The following is a 13,186-nucleotide window of genomic DNA, read 5'->3' as shown; positions in this document are numbered from 1 at the left end:
TCGGCCTAATCACCATCATTAGCTGGGCAATAAAGTAGCACAGAGGGACGGAGCCAGCCTTTGAAGGAAGGGCCTGTCAACCCAGGTTGGGTTTGAGCAGGTGGCCTAGTAGCTCAGCCGTTCCTGGGCACACACATTCTGGGCCGCAGGAAGATGTGGCTTTGCAGAGACGGAGGTCTATGCCCTCCCAGCCTGGGCCCCACCCTCTCCCCCATGGCTTCCAGGAAGGCAGCAAGGCGCTTTGGGTGTCTCCTGCCAGCTGAACTTGTGCAGTGCTAGGACTCAAGAATGAGTAGTGAGTTCCCCATTGCTAGGGGAGATCAATGAGGCCCGAACAACTTGAAGACAGTCTGCCTGACACGGCCATGCCCCCAGTTCCTAGCAACAGTATGGTGACTGTTGTATGAATGATAAACATATTAGAAGAATGGGGGGGTTTCTTGCTTCTGGAGAGAAGTCTGACCTCAAATCCCCTTTCCAGGCTGCTGTGTGTGGAGTGCTGTGTGATCTTGAGCCAATGTCACCTTTTAGGCTCATCAGATAGACCCAGTTTTCCCCTGCCCCTGTCGCCTAGGGCCCTGGGAATGTCCCTGGTAACCTCCCCTCTCTTCTTGCTGGCCAACCCCAGCCCCAGAGGCAACTGTAGCAGCCAGAAGGCCTAGCAAAGAGCTACCAAGCCAAGTGTTTTTTTGTTTTGTTTTGTTTTTTAAATATTTATTTGTTAATTTGGCTACGTTGGGTCCCAGTTATGGCACGCAGGATCTTCCTCGTGGCATGCTAGATCTTTCATTGCGGCACCTGGGCTTAGTTGCCCCACAGCATGTCAGATCTTAGTTCCCTGACCAGGGATTAAACTCACCCCCTGCATTGGTAGCCAGATTCTTAAAGACTGGACCACCAGGGAAGTCCCAAGCCACGTGTTTTAAGGAAGAACCTGGCAGGGTAGAAAATGGGCGCTTGTTAGGAGGCTGGAGAAGGTGGGAGAAAGGGATATTAATCCCCCGGCTGGTTTCACCTTGCTTTGGTCTTTAGGCCAAGGGAAGCTCTAGGGGTTAGAGTCCTCAATCCCAGCCTAGGTCCCTTGGGGGCTCAAGCTGTGACTTTCCTATCTCCCCAAAGTCTCAGAAGGGAGGCTGCTTCCTGAAATGGGAGCGGGGAGCTGCATAGGAGAGTGGACAGTACAGCCGGGGGTGAAGGCTTAGAGGTGGGGTAGAACTGGGATGGGTGAGGTTCTGATGGGTGCCAGCCTGGAGAGTGTGCCCCCTACAGCCTCCACCCAGTTTGGATCCCATTAGTCATGACTAGCAGAACCAAGAGGTTTTACTAGGGGCCGGAAAAGGGTGAGCTACCACCTCAGGGAAAGGAGCAGGAGGAGGCGGGACAAAACTGGGGGCAGATTGGGAGGGTTGTGACAGAGATTCAAGACAGCTGCTCTTGGGCGGCCTTGGTGGCGCAGTGATAAAGAATCCACCTGCCAATGCAGGAGATGGGGGTAAGATCCCTGATCCCGAGAGGACCCCATATGCCCCAGAGCAACTAAGCCTGAGCGCCGCAACTACTGAGCCTGTGCTCCAGAGCCCAGGAGCCACAAATACCAAGCCCACAGGCTGCAACCACTGAGGCCCTAGAGCCCGCGGCTGGCAATAAGGGAAGCTACAGCAATGAGAAGCCTGCGTCCCACAGCTAGAGAGCAGCCTCCACGCACTGCACCTAGAGAGACGCCTGTGTAGCAACAGATACCCAGCACGGCCAAAAATAAAAATAAATAAATATAATTTTAAAAATGAATGGAAGTTTTATTTTAAAAGAACTGCTCTTTTGTTTAAATATTGCTTTATTTGGCTGTGCTATGTCTTAGTTGCAGCATGTGAACTCAGTGGGTTCTAGTTCCCTGACCAGGGATTGAACCCAGGCCCCCTGCATTGGGAGCTCGGAGTCTTAGCCACTGGACCAGGGAAGTCCCCCAAAGAGCTTCTCTTAATGGTGGGGAGACCCACAGAACCAGAGATTCCTGGGTCACACAGAGAACAACACAGAGAACAACACAGAGACACATGAACAGACACCTGTGTACCTAGTCATACATTCACGGGCACTCGCAGCTCTTCAGACACCCAGAGTCATTCTCAGACACACACACACATATGCGTACACGGTCACAGGCATTTGCACACGCACTCACTCAGACACCCACAGAAACACGGATGCCCAAATGCACAGTGTCCAACCTGAGTGTTCCCAGAAGTACAGAGACACTCATACACACGGAGACACAGATTCAGACAGACAGGCCCAGCCTCACGTTGTCGCTCCACAGACTTAATACACACTCACGGCGGCACGTGTGAGCCTGGGAACAGAAGCGGATAGACTTGCACGCTCACAGTCACACACAGGCACAAGTGTACTTACACAGATACAGATACCAGTGAACATGCACACACACCGGCATCGCCCCTCCCTACCTCCATGACCATGCCTCCTACAGCAGGAGGGATTAAGGTAAGATGACAGGAGAAGCCTGCCCTCCCCACCCAATAGGACTCTCTACATCTCTCACCACTGGTCTCTCTACATCCCCCACCAAGCTCTCAGCCTGGAAACTCCCTGGATTTCCAGGGATTTGCAGCCAACCAGAACCGGCTCAGACCTCCCAGCCCGGTCACACTCTCTCCACGGCCCTGGCCAGGGCTCCTCTGATCCTCCACGGCCTAGAAGCTGCCCGCTCTCTCCCAGGAAGCCCGTCCTAACTCCAGACCTCTCCAGCCCTTCCTGGACACGGAGTCCTTTGACCTCAGGGTCTCAGGACAGCCGGGCTTGGGCGTTCCTCGCCAAGTGTTCTCAGGTTCTTCTATGCCTGTGGACTGAGACTTGGAACACCTGGGAACCGGCAGGTTCAGTCTTGGGAACTCACTTTGGGAAGACAAGTTTAACTCATATGAACGCAAGCAAACAGGGAATTCCTTGGTAGTCCAGAGATTAGGACTCTGCGTGTCCACTGCCAAGGGCCTGGGTTCGATCCCTGGTCAGAGAACTGAGATCCCACAGGCCTCAAGGTGTAACCAAAAATAAATAAATGAATAATTTTAAAAAAATTGTTTTAAAGCTCACATTCTCTTCAAAATTAAAAACCCAAGTAGACAGAAGATGGCCAACGTTGAGATGGGGTGCAAGGAAGGGGCCCCTCTTCTATCACACCGGGACTCCCAAGAGTGGAAATATAGCTCCTCCTTCTCCCTTGTAACAGCAGACTGCCACATGGCAGACAGTGGCCAGAGAGATTGCCCTCTCTGAGACAGTCAGGCTCAGAGCAGCCCAGCCCCGGGAAGAGCTCAGCAGTAGACAGTGAACCAGTTCTAACCACTAGTCTCCGGAGACACACAGTTCCGCTGGCCCCTGTCCGTTTAAACACCCAGCTACCACAGCCCATCCAGGCCAGAGCCCAGCTCAGCTCTATCTGCAGGGCCTAAAATGAGGATGTTGGAGTGTGTGGGACCAAACCTCCAGATGGAAGCAGCTTCCAAGGGGGGCAGAGCTGACACTGAAATAGCTGTATTTGAGGATAGGCACCAGGACAGAATTCTGGGTCCAGGGGAGAACTCTGAGGGGCTCCTGATGAGAAAAGGAGAGGATGAATCTGTCCGGAGGCTGAGAAGGAGAATGACCTCGCAAATCCCCTTTCAGTCCAAGTTTTCTGGAATTCCAGAGGCTCCTGGTTCAACTCCCAGATTGCAAGGGATGCGGAAGTAGTGCTTCCTAAAGGAAAGAGGGAGCCAGGGCCCCCGCCCATTCCTGGGGCACAGGTGGATGCTGCCTCAGAAAGGGAGGAATTTCATCTCACCCGTCACAGTCTCACTGTGGGAAGGTGAAAACCAGTCTCTCCTGCCATCCCACCAGAGGCTCCCTGGGACCCTTGGCCTCTAAATTCACTTGCCTTTCACTGATTATTAATGATGTTGAAAACTTTTCATGTGTTTGTCAGCCATTTGTATTTTATCTGTGAATTGCTTATTCATATTCATATCCTTTGTCCACTTTCCTGTGAGACTGTCTTTCTTATTTATTTATGTATTATGGATATTAACCATTTGTTATATGTATCACGCCACTTTTTTCTAGGCTGTTTTTTGTCTTTCAACTCTGTTTATGGAATATTTTGCTCTATTAAAATATTTACTTTTTTATGTAATCAACTACCACGTTGCTTTATGTTTTCTGGATTTGATGTCATGCTTCTGGAGAAGGGAATGGCAACCCACTCTAATATTCTTGCCTGGAGAATCCCATGGACAGAGGAGCCTAGCAGGCTTCAGTCCATGGGGTCACAAAGAGTCGGACACGACTGTGTGACTACCACCACTTTAAAAATGCATTCTCCGTTCCATAATTATAAAAATGTTTCCTAGATTTTTCTATTGATCTGTATGCTTTTCATTTTATATAAGATCATTAATTCATTAGGGACTTCCCTGTGGCTCAGATAATAAAGAATGCCCACAATGTGGGAGACCCAGGTTCGATCTCTGGGTTAGGAAGATCCCTGGAGAAGAGAATGGCAACCCATTCCAGTATTCTTGCCTGGAGAATCTCCATGGGCAGAGGAACCTGGCAGGCTACAGTCAATGGGGTCACAAAGAGTCAGACATGACTGAGCAACTAAGCACAGTCATTAATTCATCTGGATTTTTTTATGTGTAGCATGAAGTAAGATTTAACTTCCATTTCTTTCAAATGGAAAACTCCCAAGTTCCCAAATATCCCAAGCTCACTTATTGGATTTTCATACTTTACTACTGCTTTAAAACTCTTATTATCATATACCAAATTCTTACAAATGCCTAAGTTTATTCTGGACTCTGTTATCTTCCATTAAATTTTTGTTAATTTGTACCAAGATCACACTGTTTTAATTGCAGAAGCATTATTGAATATCTTGAAATCTAGCAAGACAAGTTCCCTCTATTAGTCTTCTTTTTCAAAAACTTCTAAGCTATTCAGTTCAGTTCAGTTCAGTTCAGTCTCTCAGTCATGTCTGACTCTTTGCGACCCCATGAATTGCAGCACGCCAGGCCTCGCTCTCCATCACCACCTCCCAGAGTTCACCCAAACTCATGTCCATCGAGTCGGTGATGCCATCCAGCCATCTCATCCTCTGTCGTCCCCTTCTCCTCCTGCCCCCAATCCCTCCCAGCATCAGAGTCTTTTCCAATGAGTCAACTCTTCGCATGAGGTGGCCAAAGTATTGGAGTTTCAGCTTTAGCATCAGTCCTTCCAATGAACAGCCAGGAGTGATCTCCTTAAGCTATTACCATGTGTTTATTCTTTCCCAAACTTTTAAATCAACTTATTGGGAATTCCCTGGCAGTCCAATGGTTAGGATTCAGCACATTCACTTCCAGGATCCAGGTTCGATCCCTGGCTGGGGACCTAAGATCCCACAGACCCACAAAATGAGCAAAAAAACAGCTTGTCAAGTTTGAGGGAGTGGGGAATTAGACTTGTGATTTAAGTTACATTTAGTTTATACATTATTTAGAACAGAATGGGCATCTTTACAATATTATATTGAACTTTCCAATTCAGGAATGTGATATGGCTTTATATTTATTCAGAGTTTATGTCTATCGGTTAAGTTCTGTTGTTTCTTCATGTAGATTTTTATAAATTTTTTTATTAAGTATATTCCTGGGTATTTGGTAATGTCGCTATTATGAATTGGATCTTTTGTCTTCTTATACTTTACAAGGATAGCATGGTTATTTCAGTTGTATAGAAATGGTTTTGATTTTTCTGTATATATGCTTAACATTTATTCTGCTGCCTTGCTAAATTCTCTCATTAATTCTAATAGTTTTTTAGGTAATTCTCTTGACTTTCCTAGATAAACAATCACACCATTTGTAATTCTTAAAGATTTTGCCTCTTCCCTTCTCATATTTATGTCCCCCTCTCCTTTTTTTAATTTATTTATTTATTTTTTCACTGCACCACGTGGCATGTTGGACTCTAGTTCCCCAACCAGAGATCAGACCTGCACTCCTTGCTCTGGGAGTGTAGAATCTTAACCACTGGACCACCAGGGAGGTCCCCCTTATTTCTTTTCCTTATCTTACTGCACTGCTTAGGGCCTTCAGAATAATGTTGATTTGATAGCAACAATAGCAGCCTCTAATTTACAACTTTTACTCTGAGCTCTCTGAGCCCAGCACATCCATAAGGAAATACCTGTGAGTCTAGAAAACAATTAGCCCTGTAGACATCAGATAGGAGCGATAAACAAACACATGAGAAGGTCCTGACAGCTGCCCTTTCACTGTGAAACTTCACTGGTTATCAGGTTAGGGAGCAGAGCTTTTGTTGCTAATTGGAGTCCCAGAGAAAGGTGAGTTGAGTCAGGGCTCTAGTTCTAGCCCCAGAACACAACTTCTGTACCCAAGTGGGCAAGGCAGCACATCCTCATTTCCTACAAGCACCACTGGGCTTGATAAATAGAAAGAGGGCACATGTCTACTGAGCATCTGTTATATACCAGGGATTGTTTTGAGAACTTTAAACATAATCTCTTTATTCCACAACAACTCTTTGAGTGAATCATATCATTCCTTTGCTAATAGATAAGGAAACTGAGGCTCAGAGTGAGAAGTATGGAAGATGACACAGCTAACCACATTCTCAAAAGAGTTCATCATTGTTGGCCTCAGCACCCTCTTTTTGAGATGGATATTCCCTGTCTAGGTCTAGACTTCCTAGACCAAGAAGTCTCCAAAAGTTTTAGTCTACTCCACGCTGATACCAGATGAACACCGGGAACCCCCAACCAAGGTTGGCATTACTTCCTTCTGTGGAATGAGATAGAGTATGGAGGGAAGAGCTGATCTGTCTACACTCTCAGGTCAGAAGCCAAACCCCAGGCTTTGCTGGGCATTCCACATCTACAAACCTGGAGCCTAGAGTTCTAGGAAGAGGTACAAGTGGGCTTAGAGGCCAAAACAAGGGGATTAGGGAAGGTGGGAAAGAATGGCCAGGGACAGGAGACAGGGGTGGGGCAAAGAAGATAAAAAAGGGACAGTGAGTAGGAGGTGGGGACAGGGTCTGGTCAGGGAGCCAGGGAGAGGCCCCAGGGAGGGGCATTGGGGGACAAATTTCCAGGCCTCTCCACCTCCAGGGTGGACTCTGAGGGGCCAGAACCAGAGCCACAACCACATAAATCTCTTTTTCCATCATCGAGGCCATGAAGAGTGGCCATGGGATCATGACACAGAACAGGGGGTCCCATCTCCACCTGCTCAGACACACAGATACATACACAGGGCAGGATTGCTGACCCAGACCAGAGATGTGTGCACAGACACGAGGGTGTAATCACACAGATGACACATGAGAGGACACAGGCTTGGGTACAGGGACACAGGTCCACACACAGATGTGGGGAAAGACGTAGATGCAGAGGCACACCAACCTGGGAGACAAATGTGCAAATACACAGAGGAAGTCAAGGACACATGTACACGTGGGTGCACACAGCCCCACACACAAGGAGACACCCTGAAGGTGTCAGAGGGACTGTAGAGAGACAGGCAGAGGGGCCAGACCTCATGAACAGATAGTCCCCAGCAAACCTATGCTTATGCCTGGCCCTTGGAGTGTCATGACTATAGCCTGTCCATGGCATGCCCGAGAACCCCACGCCACCACTCAGAACTGCTCCCCAGAACCCCCTCGCTGGCTCCATGAACATACATGCGGTGCCCCAGCTCTCCTGACACAAGTGTACATGTCTCAACAGGCCTGTGCCCCACCCATGGGGGCTGACATCCCCGTGCTGGGGTGCAGGTAGGGGCCACGGGACAGCCCCTTCCCTCACAGGCCACAGGCTGTGCCTGCTGGCAGAGACAGGGGGCCCAGGCTGGTCCAGGAGGAGGGAGGGGTTTGGGGGGGCCAGGGCGCGGCTGGGGCGGGCTCAGGAGCCGGTACCTGTCAAACAAGAGCCAAGGAGCAAACTAGCTTCTTAGTCACCTTGCTCTTCTCCCCGTCTTGGCAGCAGCCCCTCGGGGCAAGGGGAAGCTGATATCATAATTATTGGCTCACCCAGCAGCTACCTCCCCTCACCTGATGTCAGCACAGACCCGGGACGGCCGAGCTGACGGACTGACAGACAGACGGAGCTCCTGGCCCCCCAGACCCTGGCCCCCACGCCGACCTGCTTCACTGAGCAGGTAAGAGGAGACCCGGCCCAAGTCAGCCGTGGAGGCCAGCAGGGCTGGGCCAGGGAATGGGGAGGGGGGGTGCCTTTTTAACGGGTCCTGTGGGTGAGTGGGAGCACCTGGGTGCTCCCTTCCTTCTCGCTGCTGCTTACGGGAGAATCAGGAAGTGGGGTGAGTGCCTTGAGGCCAAAGAGGACCCCCCCTTCTCCTTGCTCCCCCCTCTTCTTCCTGTTCCAGATTTGTCTGACCTCAATCCTTCTTGTTGTCGTGTGGTTTTCCATTCCGGCATTCAGTGGATTTTGTGTGTGCATGTGTGTGTATCTCCGTGTTGGAGAGGGAATGCTTGGCCACCATGTGCTGGGAGGAAATAAGGGCTCAGAAGGGCTAACACGCTGGAAAACTAGAGCTGAAGGACAGAGGCAGATTCCCAGTTTAGTGGCTTGCCCAAGTGAAGAGGGGAGAACTCAGCTCCGGGGTCGGTGGGGAGAAGGGGTCGCCCTCGTCCTGGTGGTACTAAGGATGTGTGCTGATCAAGGAGTCACTTAACATCTCTGAGCAGCCCCAGCTGGGGTCTAGGTGCCTGGGCCTGCGGGGAGGCCTGGGCCACAGGGAGGATGCAGCTGGTGGAGAAGCAGACAGGTGGCAAACAGGTGCTGCAGCCAGAACGTGATGCTGAGCTCAGGGCAGACTCCCCCAGAGGCCCAGGGATGTCTCTCTCTCTCAAGACCCCTGAAACCGAGAGGCCTGGTGAGAAGACCTGGGATGTGCTGGGAGCCCTCAGACCCTTGACGCCTGGAACTGGGGGGTCTGGGGAGCAAAGGCCCTTAGGAAACTGGCCAGAGTAGAAGGAAGGGGGGGGTGCTCACATGGCTCCCCCCCCCCACCGTCTGATCAGGTAAGGTTCTGGCATTCCCCGTGGAGTCCCCAGGCCCTCCACCAGTGTCCAAGTTAGATTAAGAACAGACTCAAATAAGTGGGCGTGTTTGCCTCTTGTCTCTGCACCAACAGGCGTAGGAAGACACGTTTGCATTGTGGCCAGGCATGGCCAGTCAATGGAATAGGACCGAGTGGAGAGGGCACATCCTCTGAGAACTCATCTCATCTGTGCCCCCAACCTCTAGGCTGGGCATTTCCCATGCCAGGCAGGTCTGCTCTCTCCCCACTCTCCGAATCCCGGGAGAGGAAACTTGGTTATCCCCTCAGAGTCCTGAAGTCCTTCTTGGAGTCTGAAGTCTCTGCAGCCGCAGCACCCAGCTCTGCCTGTCCCCTTAGAATTCTTTTCCCTCCTGATAAAACCCAGTTCCTCTGGGCTGATCAGACGGGGAGAGGGGGAGGCTGGCATTGCGCTCCATCCTGTCCCCATCAGGCCCAGCTCAGACCCTTTGACCACCTTGGGCATTCCCTGGCCCCTGGGATGCAAGCAGCAGAGAGCAGGCATCTCCAACCCATGGGGGCAGTGCCTCCCTTCCCAGCCCCACCCCCATCTCATGGTGGGCCAGGCAGGGCCCGAGTGGGGATGGGTCCTGGGGGAGACTCAGGTCCCCAGGAAGGAAGGTGCCGTGGGGAGAGGTGCATGTCGTCCCAGCTCCCCACCCGGCCCCACCCCTGCTGCCTCTGCCGAGCTCAGCTCCGGGCTCCAGGGCCTGCCGAGGCACGCTGCCTGCCCCCCCCAGGCCCGGCGCCTCACTCACCTCCCAAGGCCAGGAACCTGTTCTCCCGGGAATGCCAGGGAGTTCTCAGAGGACTCTATTTCCCAGGGGCTCAGGGAGCCCCAGAACTCTCTCAATTCTGCTCCTGGGGAGACAAAAGAAAGATTAGGGGGTTGGAGCACCCCCCCCCTTTTCCCTATCTTTGTCTCAGCCACACACTGACCTCACATGGCCCCCAACTAATAGTTGTGCCTTCATTCATTGTGAGGCGGGAGAAGGCTTGGGGCAGCTGGAGACAAAGGCGAAAGCCCCCTGGTGACACTTGCCCTCTGGGAAGCTGTCTTATGGCCCCACCTTGGTCTCAGGAAAAGCCTTCCTTTTTCCCCTTGGAGAGTTCTGTCTGCCCACGAAGAAAGTACCACCTCCCGTGGCTCTCCATCCTTCTCTGCCAGGAAGTCCTTCTTCCTGTCTAACCTCCTTCCTTCCAGCTTGAGTCTTCATGGGTTAGCAGAAACCCCACTGCCTGCACAGGGCTTAAGCACCTATCCAGAGACTAAGTCACACAGAAACCTCTGAAGTGCTGGTGTACAGGAAGGGACAGAAATGAGGCCCTATGCCCACTGCCCCTCTGTTAGTCTTTCTGACTCCATGCTCTAATGAGAAGAAGGTTGTTGGGAGGCTCTTCTGCCTGCCTCCCTTACTCCCTGGTAACAGAAGCAGGCCAGGGACAGAAGTCCCATAGATATGCCTTCCGCTCTTTCTTTCTCAGTCACAGCCCACCACCCCCGCTGAGGCTGCAGGGCGGGGGTGAGGGAGGTTTTAGCAAACTGAGATTGGTTTCTGCAACAGGAGAGAGGGACATTAGACTTTAGAGAGCTGCTTCGGCCTTTGGAATTGAGTTCAGCTGAACTATGTGGCACTAGCGGTAAAGGACCCGCCTGCCAAGGCAGGTAGTCCTCAGAGACGCAGGTCCCATCTCTGGGTTGGGAAGAAAGGAATGGCACCCCACTCCTGTGTTCTTGCCTGCAGAACCCCGTGGACAGAGGAGCCTGGCGGGCTGCAGCCCGTGGGGTCACACAGAGTCAACCACAACAGAAGGGACTTAGCACGCAGACATGTGACCATAGGAGGTGGTTTCCTGAGTGGGGAGGCAACCATTGATCTGTGATGGGTGTGGTTGGGCTGGCAACATGCCCAGGAGCAGGGGAATGACAAGATGACCTCTGGGAGAGTGCGTCTCTCAGGAGCATCAAAGGTCCCTGAATAATTTTGGTCTTTCCAATGTATTCCCTCCCATCCTTTGCCCCTTCTTCAATCTCTACATCTCCAACCTCCATCCCACCCCATCTGTAACCCCTCTAGTCCAGCTCCATCTCCTTTCACAACCCAACTCTATACCCCTATTCTCATCTCCAACCCTGATCCAGCCCTCCTCCTGTCCAACCCCCAACCCCAATTTCACCTTCACCTCCACCACCCCATTCCTCTCTTCACTCTCTCCCTCACCCCACCCTCACCCTCAGCCCCAACCCCATCTTCCTATCCCACACCATTTCCACCTCCCCTAGATGGGTCTCCCCATAAGAGATCCCCTTTGGAATTCAACAGCCTTCATCAATGCCCCTGCCAGGCCCTGGCATGTCCTCTGTTTTCCCGGTGTTTAGGAAAAGCCCAGAGCAATGGCCAGTAGGGCAAAATGGGTTGGATAGGATCATCACTGGAGAAGCACTCAGCCTCCTGATCCTATCTGGATCTTAAAGGCTGGATGCTGTCCAAGCACGAGTAAAGAGTTCAAGTACAACAAGACAAGTATGGTGTCCAAATGGATCTCTAGACACTGCAGGTGTGTGTCCAGTGAAATTGGGAGATGAAGAATGCCCTCAGAGGGCCCCCAAGGGAGGCAGAGGCAGCATTTGTGGGGGGATGCCTGGAACATAACCCATCCTATTAGGCATGGCCAGGCCCAAAGTAAGGAGATGGACAGAAGCTAAAGCAAGAAAGCCTGCTGGGTTGTTTAGGAATGACTGCAGTCGTGAGCATCCCCGGGTCTCTACTCCACCTGTGGTTCTTGCTTAGTCAGCTCAGATTAATGGGGCTGGGGAGAGAATTAGCTGAATCGTGATCTCTCAGGGAACTTGACTCTAGAGCTGGCTGTGAGTCACAGAGAAAAGGAAACCCATGCTCCCATGGCTACTCTGGAAGTTCCAGAGGGTGGGCACCCCTCAGGACCCGCCAGGATGCAACTGAGTTTCCCAGAGATCTGACCCTAACCCTCCACCCCATGCTCATGGGAGGATACATATGATCAGTCTACTTCAAGCCCTGCTTCCCAAGTCTGAAAGTACTGCTTCTGACAAACTACAGCCAACCTGGGCACCAACACACACACACACACACACACACACACACTCCCAGAGTGGGGTGTGTCCCTGGAACCAGATTGCCCGGAGACAGTTGCAGATCCCACCTACACTTGTAAATTCCACAGCCTTGTCCCAGGCTACACCAGGCCATCAGTCTTGGAAGGCATAGAGTGTGCATGAGGATTTACACACACACACACAGAGCCCCGTGCTCATCAAACCCAACTTTCAGACTCTCCACCTGGCATAAGCAGAGTGACTGCAGCAGTTTTTGCCATCAGAGGGGTCCCCAGCTCCCTCTGGGAGGAGTTCCCTGAGCCCACACTGAACCCCAAGGAGCATGTGTTTTTGGAGAAGAGGCTCAGACTCTCTGGGCCTTCTCATTGTCATGCCCAACCTGCCCAAGATGGGAAGGGTTTTGGAGAGAAAGTCCTTTGGGATGACAATGCCAGGAGGATCCTTTGCACACGTGCTCTGGATGGCACTGGGGGAGGGGGCACCACCAGTGTGTATTTGTCTTGTGCTAGATCTGTATTATTAGTAGTGGCGACAGAATTAATATCCCTAATAATAGATCGGCAATAATGAGCAGTCCTTCTGATAATGATATGTACAGAGCATGAGAGGCCCCTGGCTCAAGGGATGGTAGGTTCCTGACTCATCTCATGCCCCCACTAAGGTGAGCAGGCAGAAAGGGGTCTGGACCAGTCCTATGGAGAGCACCCAGGGAGGGGCAGACGGTTGAAGGGGCAAAGATCTCAGCCCCCACCTCTTTCCTTAAATCCTGTGGATCCAGGGTCCCAGGGGAAGAGGTGGGGATACCATAAGATGGTGTTGGTTTATCTTCCTCAGAGAATTCTGACATCCTGGTCCTCACTCAGTCCCCAGGACAGCCGGGTGAGGTATGTAGGGCAAAAAAGAGGATCCCATTTTAGAAAGGAGGAAATGAGGTTAATTTCTGTGACTAGCG

This window comes from Oryx dammah, unplaced genomic scaffold, assembly GCF_014754425.2.
Source record: "Oryx dammah isolate SB20612 unplaced genomic scaffold, SCBI_Odam_1.1 HiC_scaffold_8, whole genome shotgun sequence".
NCBI lineage: Eukaryota > Metazoa > Chordata > Mammalia > Artiodactyla > Bovidae > Oryx > Oryx dammah.
Note: the sequence above shows the minus strand (reverse complement) of the source record.